Here is a 12,323-nt window from a genome sequence, read left to right as displayed (position 1 = left end):
AAGCCAGGCAGAGAAGGACAGAAACCATATGTTTGCACTCAGGTCTAGCAGGAAAACAGGAGAGACATAATGGAGAACCAAGGGGAGTGGAGGAGGGAGAGAGAGTTGGGGAGAGAGAGGGATGCAAAACTTGAGAGACTATTGAATGCTGAAAATGAACTGAGGGTTGAGGGGGAAGGGGGAGGGGGGAAAAGATGTGGTGGTGATGGTGGAGGGCACTTAAGGGGAAGAGCACTGGGTGTTGTATGGAAAAAAATTTGACAATAAAATATTATGGAAAAAAATAAAAAATAAATAAAAATTAAAAAAAATGGTTTTATCTTAGTGGTCTCTTTAGGGTTGACAGTCCTCACCTGCTGCCTTATCAAAGTATATCGCAGTGACATGATGTCACTCACATACAGGATAAGGAAGTCCTAACATGGTCTCATTTCCCTAATTATTTTTGCTTTCATTATCATATGTTTTATTTGTATAGCCATTGATTTTGCTATTTGTTTTCTATAAGCATTTGGCTTTTATAGACATTGACCGATAATATTATTAGCATATTTTTCATGTAGTTATAAATTCTGATTTTTTTAAATATTTGTGTAGCTACTCATTTCCTTCTGTCACCGTTTCCCGCTGTCCAAGTGGCGTCTTTGACTGTTGCTTGTGTAAGGGTGACCAGTTTTGTAAGGTTTGAAGTTTGAGAATGGTTGTTTGTCTTCCCTCTTCAATGAGATTTTTCCTGGGGAAGAAACCAAAGTTGACAGGTATTTTCTATGAGGATTGTGAAGACATTGCTCCCCAGTTCCCTTGCTTCTGTGGATGTAATGAGAAATGTGCTCCCACCACAAAGCTGGTTTCTAGTAGGGAACATGTCTTCTCTTTGGCTGTGTGAGTGCCTGCATTGCTCGTTTGCAGCAAATTCATTATGATGTGTGTGGGGATGTCTTTCACGTTCTCTGTGCCACAGATTTGTTGAGCTTCTTGGAACAATGGTTCATGTGTTTCACCAAATTTGAAACATTTTGCATATTATTTTTTATTATTCACCATCAGTTCCTTCCCTGCTCTCCCTCTGTTCCAATAAGACACATTCTCTTTGTGGCATGAAGTTGCCCTACAAACACTGAACTCATTAATTTTTTTAGGTGTTTCATTTTGAATAGTTTCTATTGTTATGATATCAAATTCAGTATGCTCTTCTTTGGAATCATCATATCTGCTGCCGGTCTATCCGTGTTTTTTCAAATGTCAGAACACTTATTTATGGAGGTTTTAAAGATTTTTTTCTTTGAAAAATGTCTTCCATCACAGCTCCTCAATGCTCAGGCATTCATTCACCCACAGTAACAGAGGAAATCTAGTTCTAATACCTGTGTACAAGTCCCCTGCTCATCCACACTGTGCAGAGCCTGTCTGGTGGGTGGGGAGGAAGGAGACTCCAGGCCTCACATCGGGGATCCTGTAATCAGTTAAAAAACCCATAGTTGTATGCACAGTCATCCTGGGGCTGGAGGAGAGTGTGACACAGATAGGGAAGGTTTGTGTCTCACTTCCCCATCTGACTGTGTCACTGTGAGTATTACTATTGATGTCATAGGACTGACAGTAATAGTCAGCCTCGTCTTCAGCATGGGCTCCATTGATGGTCAGGGTGACTGATTTGCTTGAACTGGAGCCAGAGAATCGGTCAGGGATCCCTGAGGGACGCTCACTGTCCTTATAAATGACCCGCACGGGGGCTTGGCCTGGCTTCTGCTGGTACTAATGTGTATATTTTTTCTCCATCATATCTCCAGAGCAGAGGATTGTAGCTGTCTGTCCCAGGGCCACTGACACTGTGGGTGGCTGAGTAATCACACTGGAGGCCATGGATCCTGAAACGACAGAAAAGGAGGGGTTGGTGTCAGGTTGAAGGCTTCATTTCAGGGACTGAATTCCAAGACTGTGCCAGTCTGAACTCAGGGTTAGGTTCAGGTACAGCTCAGGTCCTGTGGGCCCTGGGCATGGGCAGAGGGTCTGGGCACAGCACCTGTGCACAGAGTGAGGAGGGGGAGCAGGAGAGGGGTCCAGGCCATGGTGGAGACTCCCAGAGCTCTGTGTCTTAACACCCACAGCACTGCTGGGCTCCAGCCCAGCCTCTCTTATTCCCTTGCAGGTCCCTGGGACTGTAATTGTTAGTAGTTATGCAAATCTCCTCCACCCCTAGGGCTCCTAACTGATAAACCACTTGTGAGGTCAGAACATGTGACTAAAAAGGAAGAGGGGAGCCCCCAATTTCCTCCAAAGAGCTCTCAGGTCAGACCACCAGCCTTGGCCTTCAGGGTCTGGGATCACAGTCACATTCATGTGATCAGACCCCATGACAATGGTCTGAAACCATCTTGCTTGGGGCTTGAACTGGGCTTCCTTAGCGGTCTTTCAGGAGTCTGACTGTGGGGCTGGGCTGGGCCCTCTGAGACATACAGACAACAACTGATTCAGGGCAAGAAGGTCCTATGGCCTCATTACCTTCCTAGTACTGCTTTCTGTCCCCACTGCATCCTGAGAGGCACTGTCATCCCATCCTTGGCATGTCTTGAGAATGTGGAGCTTTCTAATTAGAATGTTGGTTCATCATTTTGGCTGTAGGAGTCCACTTGTTCATCAAGCACCTGCCGTTGGAGATTCATCACACCTTCCAGTCTATTGTCACGTGGTAACTCCATCTCTCTGACATCCTCCTTTCCTACAGCAGGGGAGCAATTGCCATTTTCTACTCTTCTTTTATGTTTTTCATCAGTGTTAGATGAAATAGTACAATTGTGTGGAAAGCCATCCCTGACATAAAAATCACCATGAAGCACCACTGATCCAGGACAGCTCCAGATCCAGAGCTTTCAGGTAGTGAGAATGCACCTCACTCTGGAGACAGCCTCACAGAGACACTGTGGATGCTGCCAGGGCCCAGGGACTCCAAATGCCTGGCCTCCAGCCCCCTGAGAGCCTCTGAGTCCAGAAGCGGGAGCCTTGGGTCTGAGTGTGCTTGCTGTTTAGGAAGGACAGGCAGAGGGTGAGTGGTCAGGGTGTTCTGGACGTGTCTATCACAGATGAGTCAGCTCCCTGGGCACACTGGTGGGCAGGGAGGTGACCTGCATTTCCCAGGAGAGGAATTCACTGTGTCAGCAATTCTGTCAGTCCCCTGGGTGTCAGTGGGTCTGGTTCTTAAAACAAGGATGGTCCCTGAATCCAGTGAAGACAGGCCAGGATGTCCAGATATCTTGTGAGGACTGAACCCTGAGTACCTTTACACCCCTAGGTCTGTACTAATTGTGAGGCTTTACCTGGGCAGCCCCAGCCTCTGTTCTGCTGCTCTTGCTGCAGCTCTGCTGCCCTCTGCTGGTGGAGGAGGCCTCAGACCCGGAGCTTCCCTCTTGCAGGCCATCCCACAGCACCTCACCTGACAAAGTGTGGGGACCAGGGAGCCCAGACTCTCCTAGACCACCGCTCCATTGCTCCCCTAGCTCAGAACACACAGGTCAGGTCATTTACACTGTGCAGAAGACAGGACAGGTGCCATTCCTGTACTTGTCCCTGGGTTGAATTGACCTGGACTAGTCCACTGTCTTCTTATAAAATGTAGAGTACAGGGGACAGTGTAGTGCATTTGAAAAGGGTCAGTGTCCAGAGAAACCTGTGTGATGTCCAATAGTCACCAGATTCCTGTGTTAAGTGTCAAGACTGATGCTTCCCCAGCCCAATGAGTGCAGATTTCCATAGGAACAGGTGATATTTCTGGTGTAAAGTTCCTTTAGTGCACCTAAATCTTTAGTAGTATTATTATTTCTACCGACATTTTTATCTGAACCCACATATCTTGGATTTTAGGGTGGGTAGATTTCTACATTAGACCAGTTGGCAGTTTGAGAGGACATTGGGAATCTGCTAATTCAGACCTGGTTCTTCAATTTCACAACATACAGATCACATTGCTGAGTCATTTGCATGTATTTCTGCAGAGGATCACAGGAGACTCCCAGACCAGCTCTTACTCACGATGATCACACAGAGTCTCTTTTAATGAATAAGTCTGTTAAAATGCTTTGTATCATTTAACTTGAAACAGAAAGCATTTCTAACATCAGTATGAGCATCCTCATCTCACAGCGCACAGAGCTGAAGCCCAGAGAGACTAGGTTCCCTGAACCACAGATAAAAGTGAGGTGAGGCCAGGAGGGGAGCCCAGGTGTCTTGTTTTGAGACCCTTGGCTCTTTGGGTCAGAGCTTGCCCAGAGGGGGTGGGAGGGAGGGTGAGGTCAAGCTAGGCAGCAGGGCTTGTGTCCTGGCCCCCTTGCCCTCCCCATTCTGACCCAGCCAATAAGGGAGCCCCTCAGCCTTGCTGTGGTGGGATTCAGTGTGGTTGTGTCCCAGGTCAGAGCTGGAGAATCTGTGAGGATAGTGGATTGGTGGTGCAGGGGCCTGGCCTGGATGCTGCTGGGCTTGCTCCTCATTATTGCTGGGTCCTCTCTCTCCTGGGCATATGGTAGTGGCAGGGCCATGAGACCACTCTGCTCTGGGGGGCTACCTAGGTGTATCATGGACCACAGGGCTTGCAGGATCAGAAGATTGTGGGCCACATTCTCAGTGATCCCACCTGCACAGCATCCCCTAGACTGTCCTCACAGTTGGGGTCCTGTCCTTTTATAATTTGCACAGTTTGGTTCAGAGGACTGACCAGAATTTTTATTTCTCCAGTATAATCCGAGTCAATCACCCCTGGAATGACTTGGATCCCTTTCAGGGAAGGGGAACTTCTTCCTAAAATTATTCCTCCTACTCCCTCAGGTTAGTGGGCTTGTGACGCTAGTCGGTAATGCAACAGGCATAATGTCAGGAGTTAATATTGTTGTGGACGTGGAACACAAGTCAAGTTCTACACTCCCTGGGGTGGCATGGAGGAGGTTGAAGACATTACAGAGAATGGGTTGAGTGATTCCACTCCTATTGTTGTTTGGGGCCAAAAGCCAGGCCCCCTCTGGAAGCTTCCCTAATTGGGAGTCAGAAGTGTTCCATCCTTATGATATCTAGATCTGCAATCTTTAGCCCAATGGAGACCCTTCTGGCAACCTGGACATGGAGCCTTAGGGCCCCCTCTATAGGCCTATGAATTGGACTAGATCCTTTATTAACTCTTGGGCAGTTCGATTTAAAATGTCCAATTTGGCCACATTCAAAACAGGCTGAATCTTTACCTTCTGGCTTGTTGCCATATGTTTGCATACATTGGGCATATGTTTTTCCTTGCAAAGCTGTTGCTACTGCTACTCCCTGTACAAAAGATGGACCTACATCAGCACACTGCCTTATGAAATCATTTAATTGCCTTGTTCGCCTGATTGGTCTTAATAAAACCTTACAGATTGAATTTGCATTTTCAAAAGCTAACTGTTTAACCTTCATTTCAGATATATCTTTATTTGTAATAAGACTCCCAGCAGTAGAAATAAGCCTAGCTACAAAATCTTCATTGTCCTGAACCGCCATTGCCAAGGGAGTAGGAGTGTGACCTTTAGGGAGAAGTGGAGTAGTCTCTGTGGCTAAATCATTAGATGACAATTTACCTCCCCTATGGTCAGGATCTAAAACATCTCTAATCAAATTCCACAGAGAAAAGGCATCTACAGGGACATTCTCTGGTCCATGTAGAGTATAATACACGTGTAGCTGTTCCCCATCTTTGTTCCAAATTTGCAAATCAACAGTGCCCTCTTCTGGGAACCAAGGACATTGCTCCTGAACAAAGTGTAAAAATCTTGCCATTTGGTTATGAGTCACCTTAATCCTTCTCTGATTAAGGAGGTGCAAAAGTACTTCTGAAAAAGCTTTTTCTCTTTAGAAGCTGTATTGCCCATCCCCTATTTCTTCTGATACGGTGACGCAAAGACAGACAAAGGGTAGGGCGCACCCTCTAATGAGGAGACCAATCAGATGCTTGTCTGACCGTGTCCCAAAAGAATTTAGGTGAAGCTTAGCCATAGCTGACTCAGCGTTGTGACTTATGATTGGAAACTATTCCGATGCCGTCATAGACCATATGCTATTCACCACAGTATCGCAGACCAGGCCCACTCGGACTCCGTAGGCTTTTTGGGGACCTTAAGGGTGCCCATCCATGGAGCCACAAAATCAAACTCGGCAGGCAAGCCAAACCGAGCTGCACATTCACTCATACACACACACCAGAGGCTATTAGATTCCCTCCCACAGAGGTTTTACAGACAAGACCGAGACATTTAGAAAAGCACTTAACTTGGGCAATCTCTTTACTTTACTCGCCCTCCTTGTTCTCTACGAATGCATAGAGGGGTCTGCAGCACCCTGGGTGTGATACTAACCAACCGGAAACACTTAGAACTATTTCAGAGAATTTTTCACTTACCTTACCTTTCAAATGCCTTCAACTCAGGTCCGTGTTCTGGCACCACTCGGAATGCGGGGGACCAGCCCACACACCCCAGTTGAAGGGTCCCGAGTAGGGGGTTGGTGTCAGCCCAATATCTATAAGAAAGAAGACAGACAATGTGAATGGTGGTAAAGCCACGTTTTACTAAGATAGTCAGGGTCTTATATACCATGGGTGATTACATCATTTCTTTAATGGTTACATAGTTCAAGGTCTTTGAAGTAAAGACATGCTCCCAGAATGGGTCATTCTTAACAGGAAGGTGTAAATAACAGGAATAATCAAGTCATTGCAAGAGAGGGATTCCCTAATAATAGTCTGGTTCTAAGCATAAGATGAGCCTAAAGAATCTTACTTGAGGAGATTTACATTTTTTAAGGCCCCTCATCAGTTATTCATGGGCAAGATGCTTATCCTTTAATAGGCAAATCTTTTGGCAGAGGATTGTGTTTACTCCTAACAGCAGACAAAGAGCTAGAAAGCAAAGTAAGGGAAGGCTGGAGCCACTGATTGACCCTAGTTGATTCAAAGCCTAAAAGTATATGCCTCTTTGCAAGGAAACGAAAAAATCATAGACAGGATGAACAGAGGCCACATGTTGTTTCACAGTCTTTTGACTTGTTCCGCAACTTCCCAAATAGTTCACCTGCGCCCTGGAGGCAGAGCCATCAACCATCACTTATATAGATTCTCCTGTGCCCTGGAGGCCTTGCCATCAAAGGTCTCTATGCGGGTGGTGTTTTGGCCTACTGGGCCCCAACATAAAGAATTAAGGTTTTTTTTTTAGTATTTTAAAAAGTTAATGTGTTGACTTTTGCTTGCCCTTCTGCTACTGAAGAATTTGCTATATTCCCTCCCTGTCTTTTCCTGAATCCTGTATGCCTTCTCCTTCCTGCTTCTTTAGGACAGTCTGGTTTTCTCTGCCATAAACAATTTGATATTGATGGGTGTTTGGATTTTTTAAAATTTATATATTTTGATTTTATTTATTTTACTCTTTCTCATTGAATTTTGTTGTGCTTTTGGGATCTGTGGGTTTCATTTTATTCAAATTCCAAATATTTTTGGCCAGTATTTCATCACATATATTTCCACCCTCTGCACCCCATCTTTTTCCCTTTGAGGACACAATCACACCCTATTACATCCCGGTAAGACTGTAGTACAGCTTGGTGATTTTTTGTTCACCTTGCAAGTCTTTTCCTGTTCTCTCATTTGCAATGTCTATGCTGCATCTTCAGATTCTCTCAAGACTTCCATGTCTTGTTGTGTCTGGTGTTAATCTCAACATTTGTATTTTTATTTTATTTTATTATTTAAAATTTTTTAGGAGTGCTTGGGTGGCTCAGTCAGTTAAGTGTCCGACTTTGGCTCAGGTCATGATTTCATGGTTTGTGAGTTTGAGCCCCACATCAGGCTCTGTGCTGACAACTCAGAGCCTGCAGCCTGCTTTGGATTCTGTGTCTCCATCTCTCTCTGCCTTTCCCCTGCTCACACTTTCTCTATCTCCCTCAAAAATAAATAAACGCAAAAAGATTAACTCCAGTTAACATACAGTGTTAGATCAGTTTTAAATGTACAGTAGAGTGATCAGCAATTGTACCCACTACTCAGTGCTCATTATGATAAGTGTACTCTTAATCCCCTTCACCAGTACACTCATCCCCTGACCCAGGTCCCCTCTGGTAACCATGTGGTTGTTCTCTACAGTTAAGAGTCTGTTTCTTGGTTTGTTTCTTTTTTATCTTTTGTTTCTTTTTGTTTCTTAAATTCCACATGAGTGAAGTCCTATCCTACACTTGTATGTTTAATATGATGCATCATAGTTTTCATCTTAGCAGTTTGATTGGAATTTTTAAATCCTCCTCTCTGTCTTCTTTTAGCTTTTCAGTCATTCAGGCTGAATTTGGATTAGAGTCTGCAACATGGTTCTCACTGGAATCTCGAGCCTTCTGCCCTGTCCTGCAGGTTCTGGCCTGCTGCCCTGTGACCATGTGAGCCATTTGTCATTGTGAGTCTCTCTCCTTCTCTGTCTCTCTCTGGCACTGTCTCCCTCTGTTAACACACACACACACACACACACGTATACATGAGAATGCACACAAATCAATAAATGAGATATGAGTCTTACTGGATGTGTATTGTCTGGAGAGTCCTTAGTGATGTACCTTATTAACTCTTACTCATTGTTATTAAAATGGTGTGATTTTAATGGTTACTTTTGGGTTTATAGTTCTCACCCATGCTCAAAGTGGTCACAGCACCTCCCAGGGACATGACATCGTTCACATGCAAGACATCATTACACAGTTTCATCTCCCCCATTATATTTGCTATCATTGTCATATATTTTATTTTTATGTATAATATAAATCACAATATATTATTTTTTTATTTAAACATTTGAGGATTTTCTACAGATGGTACCAAAAAATATTTTTATATTTATCCCTCTACTTAGGAAATCTGATCCTTTATCACTTTCCCTCTGTCACTCTTTCCTTCTGTCCAAGGGGTGTCCTTTCCTGCTGTTTTACTGAGGGTGTGTAGGTGTTCAGTTCTGTGAGATCTGTAGTCAGAAAAAGGTTTAGTTTGTCTTCCCGTTTCAATGACAAAGTTCAATGACAAAGTGGGTAATGGCCAAAGTTGACAGATATTTTCTTAGGATTGTGAAGACATTGCTTGCCCCGGCCCACGGGGTCTTTCAATGGGGACCTAGAGGAGGGAACGGGCGAATGGATAGGACAAGAGACACAAAGAACGAGAGCAAGACAGGAGGTCTGATCAAGCTCTAACGTTTAATCATTGCGGCTGATTATATACATGTGCAGGGGGAAGAAAAAATGCAGAAAGGGAAAAAATGCTGTGGGAAGTACAAGGTACAGGGGACCTGCCCAACATTAACAGATGGTAATCTCAGTTCCTGAAGCCAACAGTTATCTATGACTTGACTGCTGTTTAACCCAACAGTTATTTATGACTTAGCTGCTGCTTATCTTGCTGCAACATTCCACCAGAGCTGGTTAGCATTCCACCAGAATTGGTTAACATTCTACCAGAGTTCTTTTAATTCTTTCTTTGGCTCCTGGCAATTGCTCTCCTGTCTTCTCACTTACTTGGCTGTAATGAGAAATGAGCTGGCTCCTCTGTAGGGAACAGGTCTCCTCTCTGGTTGTGAGAGTGTCTGCATCACTGGTTTGCAGCAATTTCATCACAATGTGTTCTGTGCTGTCTCTCATGTTCCCTGTGCCTGAGCTTTGTGGAGCTTCTTCTATGTATTGGTTTGTGGATTTCACAAAATCTGAAGCGTTTTCACTATGATTTCAGATTAATTTTCAAAGTATCAGCTTCTCCGAAACTTCTCTCCCACAAATACTCAAATCACCCAAACTGAAGGCTGTGTGAAGATGTCCTACACATGGTAAGGTTTTAGTGACTTTTTGTAACTTTTTCCTTCTGTGTTCCATTTTGAATACTTTCTACTGCCCTGACATCAAGGTCCCCAATCACACTTTGCAGAATCTAATCTGTTGCTAACCTTATCAAGCATTTTTTTTTTGCATTTTCCTTTCCACATTTTCTACTTACTTTCAAAGGTTGTAAAATTTTCTCTGTTATTTTAACTTGTTCAGTCATGCATATACACACAGAAAAAAAATGGAATATATTTATAAGAACTGTCTGCATATTCTCTGCTGATTGACCCTTTGCAATGCTGTCTGGAGATAGAATGGGGTGGGAGTTATGGGGACCTCAGATCTGGGAGCCTGGCTCGGACCCACTCAATGCTTTGAGCACAGGCCTCCTAAGGCTAGAGGAGAGTGTGACAGTGATGGGGAAAAGGTTTATTCCTCACTTACCCGCCTGCCTGTGTCACTGTGAGCATAACCACTGTCCCACACCTGACAATATTAGTCAGCCTCGTTGTTGGCCTGAGAACCACTGATGGTCAGGGTGGCCATTGTCCCTGAGTTGGTACCTGAGAATCAGTCAGGGATCCCTGAGGGACGGTTGCTATCACCATAGATAATCAGCATAGGGGCCTGGCCTGGCTTCTGCTGGTACCAGTAAGCACATCTACTTCCAATATTGTTTACCCCACACGTGATTCTGGCCGTCTGTGATAATGTCACAGACACTGATGAGGGTTGAATCAGCACATAGGAGGCCATGGAACCTGAAACAGAGAAAAGGAAAGAAAGGTAGTTTCCTAACACTAGGTTTCATCCTTAGGAGAACCTCACCTGCCCACCCTGAGCTCCAGGCATTCTCTGGGTTTCCAATTTCCCAAGTCTCATTTTTTCATCCCCTCATGCTCATGGGCCTGCCTGGTGGATGGAGCCTTTGAACACGGACACCATTATCATTATTCTCCAGGCAGGTGCAATGCTTTAGGATGACACAGAGCCAGTGGACACTTGAGAGAATGTCACCCTCCAATCCCTCATCCTGCAGCAGGGTCATGAACATTCTTCCCATCATAGGAAGACCCTTGCTTAGCTCTGAATCAGGTCCTGGATTGTCCCAGATGCCTGGGACTGCAGTGAACGTGAGCCTGTGGACAGCACCTGTGCAGTGAACCAGGAGGCCAAGGAGAAGAGAGGTCAAGGCCATGGTGGAGGTGAAATGATTCTGTTCCCTGAGTCTCATGTCTCGAGGCTGGCAGGATTCATCCCTGCCTTCTTTTATACCCTTCCTAGAGATACATGATGGACATGCAAATCAAACAGGGCTCAAGGGCTGGTGCTGAGGAGCTCTGTGGTTTGAGAGAAGGGCCAGAGAGGGGAGGGATGGCCCTATAGACCTACCCTCAGCCCAGGGATTCTGCTTCACCCTCTTGTCCCATAGTCTGGGGTGCACAACTCCATTGTTCCCTGGACCTGGACCTCACTCCTGGGTGGGCAAATCCAATCTGAGCTTAGAGGTGGAATTTGTCTGCATTTTCTGAACCCATGATAACATGTTTACTCTATGGACACTATAGGAGGCTTAAGTCATTGGAGGTGCTAAGCCACATCTCTATTGGGGACACTGGGACCTAATTAATTTCCTCCCTTGACAAGTACACATGGAATTTTAAGGAGGCATGAGGTGCTGTGTGGGGGTCCAGCCCATGCACCCCAGTTGAAAGGTCCTGAGTAGGGGGTTGGTGTCGGCGCAATATCTCTAGGAAAGAAGACAGACAAGACAGACAAGACAGACAACGTGGATGGTGGAAAAGCCACACTTTATTAAGATAGCCAGGGTCTTATATATCATGAGTGATTACATCATTTCTTTAATGATTACATAGTTCAAGATCCCTGAAGTAAAGACATGCTCAGAAAAAGTTCATTCTTATCAGCACAGTAGTAAATAAAAGGATCAATCAAGTCATTACAAGAGAGGGATTCCTTAATAATAGTCTGGCTCCAAGCTGAAGATGAGCCAGAAGATGAGTCTGAAGAATTCTATGAGGAGATTTACATTTCTTAAGGCCCTTCATCAGTTATGCATGGGCAAGATACTTATCCTTTAATAAGCAAAATTTTTGGCAGAGGTTTGTGTTAACTCCCTACACCAGACAAAAAGTTAGAAAGCAAAGCAAGGGGAGGGCTGGAGCCACTGACTGAACCAAGTTGATTCAAAGCCTAAAAGTATATGTCTCTTTACAAAGAAATGAGAGTTTATTTTGGGAGTGTTTGCTGTATAATTGGATTTAATGAAATGTTTAGAGGTGCAGTAGGCATGACTTTGAGTAGATAATGATAATGCAAAATGCTTATTGATTTATGATGTGGTTTCATATTAGCTTGGGCAAACCATGCAGTATTTAATACATAGTAGCAGAATATTTACTATTGAAGCTTGAAAAGATGTGAGTTCTTTGTGTGCAACCTTTCATTTATGC

At 44.5% G+C, this 12,323-nt stretch overlaps 1 protein-coding gene, 1 long non-coding RNA gene and 1 gene segment (V, D, J or C); 1 reads left to right on the top strand and 2 right to left on the bottom strand.

The window, feature by feature from the left end:
* The window catches only part of LOC115277666, an 869,742-nt gene that overhangs the window by 150,033 nt on the left and 707,386 nt on the right, over nucleotides 1–12,323 (bottom strand).
* The window catches only part of LOC115277665 (immunoglobulin lambda-1 light chain-like), a 653,789-nt gene that overhangs the window by 123,881 nt on the left and 517,585 nt on the right, over nucleotides 1–12,323 (bottom strand). The window lies entirely within an intron of this gene.
* Nucleotides 9,710–12,323, top strand: part of LOC115277685 — a 20,183-nt gene continuing 17,569 nt past the window's right edge. For all 3 annotated transcript variants that reach the window (XR_003902474.1, XR_003902475.1, XR_003902476.1), the window contains exon 1: nucleotides 9,710–9,854. This is a non-coding gene — a long non-coding RNA (uncharacterized LOC115277685). The remainder of the gene's footprint in view (nucleotides 9,855–12,323) is intronic.

Source organism: Suricata suricatta, chromosome 14 (genome assembly GCF_006229205.1).
Source record: "Suricata suricatta isolate VVHF042 chromosome 14, meerkat_22Aug2017_6uvM2_HiC, whole genome shotgun sequence".
In the NCBI taxonomy this organism is placed as follows: Eukaryota; Metazoa; Chordata; class Mammalia; order Carnivora; family Herpestidae; genus Suricata; species Suricata suricatta.
The sequence above is the reverse complement of the archived record's forward strand: the minus strand, read 5'-3'. Positions and strand labels throughout refer to the sequence as shown.